Source organism: Oncorhynchus mykiss, chromosome 11 (assembly GCF_013265735.2).
Source record: "Oncorhynchus mykiss isolate Arlee chromosome 11, USDA_OmykA_1.1, whole genome shotgun sequence".
Taxonomy (NCBI): Eukaryota; Metazoa; Chordata; class Actinopteri; order Salmoniformes; family Salmonidae; genus Oncorhynchus; species Oncorhynchus mykiss.
The window spans coordinates 36,827,808-36,829,586 of NC_048575.1; the positions used below are offsets into that span (position 1 = coordinate 36,827,808).

At 43.2% G+C, this 1,779-nt stretch overlaps 1 pseudogene; it reads left to right on the plus strand.

The window, feature by feature from the left end:
* The first annotated feature begins 673 nt into the window (after nt 1-673).
* LOC110535645 lies at nt 674-1,300 on the plus strand (annotated as a pseudogene).
* The last annotated feature ends 479 nt before the right edge of the window (nt 1,301-1,779 follow it).

Consider the following 1,779-nt stretch of genomic DNA (forward strand, 5'->3'; position numbering starts at 1 on the left):
TAATTGGAGCAACATCAGTTACATTTCCTTGAGCAACTGCAATTGTGGCTGATTTAATTTAATTTATCCTCCTACAGATGGGTAATAGCTCTTTCAAACATGCCTGGGAGAGGGAGTGAGGAATAACCATTGACACTTCATTGTTGAAATTCAACACCCACAAATACACCACTACGATAATTGATGCTCCCGGCCATCGCGATTTCATCAAGAACATGATCACTGGGTCATCACAGGTAAGCTGTCCATGGTAGCCTATCTGCCTGTGGGGGTTTGCAGTTTAGGCCAGGGATGGGGAAACTCCAGTCCTCGGGAGCTGGTGTGGTTTCACACTTTTTCCCATCTCTAGCAAACATAGCTGGTTAAAGTAATTGCATTCTAAACTAGAGATGTTGATTATTGGAGTCGGGTGTGTTGGCTGGGGCAAAAGTAACACCAATCTGTCCCCATAGGACTAGTCTATCACTAGTTTAGGCCAATGCGAATGATTGGTCTTGGTGGTAACCTAATCTTGTGCCTTTGTTCACCATTCATTTCAGGCTGATGTTGCCCTTCTGGTGGTGTCTGCTGCCAGAGGGGAGTTCGAGGCCGGTTTGGCCAGACCAGGGAGCATGCCTGACTCGCCTACACGCTCGTTGTCAAACAAAACACTTTGACGAAGTGATCCAAAGCGTGAGCATTTTCCTCAAGAATCAGCTATGATCCCACTGCTGTGTAATTCGTTCCAATCTCGGCTGGACCAGGGTCAAGCATATTCTCCCATCTCAGAAAGTGAGAGAATTTTGATTTAATTTATAAAGATGTCTGCTGTGTACATGTCACTGTTCAAAGGTTCCAGTGTGGAAGATCAAGACTGGGATTCAGAAGCCTAGCATGATCCTGTCGTTCTCCCCTGCAAAGCTTACTGCAGAGGTCAAGTCCATTTAGATGCACCACCAGGGCCTGGAGCTGGCTGGGCTTGGTCACAACGTGGGCTTCAACATCAAGAACATAGCTGTGAAGAACTTCCGCTGCGAAGATGTGGCTGAGAACTTTGTACTGTGCTCATTTAGTTCTGTATTACTTCCCACAGCTCATAATCTGAACCATCCTGTCAAAATCAAGACGGGCTACTCTCCTGTGCTGGACTGCCACATCACCCACATGACCTGCCACTTTGCAGAGCTGAAGGAGAAGCTTGACCGTCGCACAGGAATGACGCTAGAGGACTTTCCCCAGACCCTGGAGTCTGGAGATGCTGCCACTGTCAAGATGATCCCCAACAGAACCCCCTGGGAGCTTTTTCACATACCCTCCTTGAGGTACACTACACTTCTCACCATCTTTTCAGGGTACTGGCAGTGAGCTTAGAAATTATAGCTGTTACTGCATAACATTTTCTAGATCAATGTTTTACTAGCACATGGCTTTCCTTCCTACATGTCTGGTCTTTTAACAAATGGCTGCTTGTACACCAGGTGCTCCCCATCTAGACTAGATTATGATTTTTCAACACTGATACAGATATCGATTATTGGAGGACCAAAAACGGATTAATCGGCCGATTTAAAAAATAAAAAAAAAAAAAATAAAAATGGATTTGTAATAAGGACAATTACAACAATACTGAATGACACTTATTTTAACTTAATATAATACATCAATAAAATCAATTTAGCCTCAAATAAACAATGAAACATATTCAATTTTAATTTTAAATAATGCAAAAACAGTGTTGGAGAAGAAAGTAAAAGTGCAATATGTGCCATGTAAGAAAGCTAACGTTTAAGTTACTTGCAC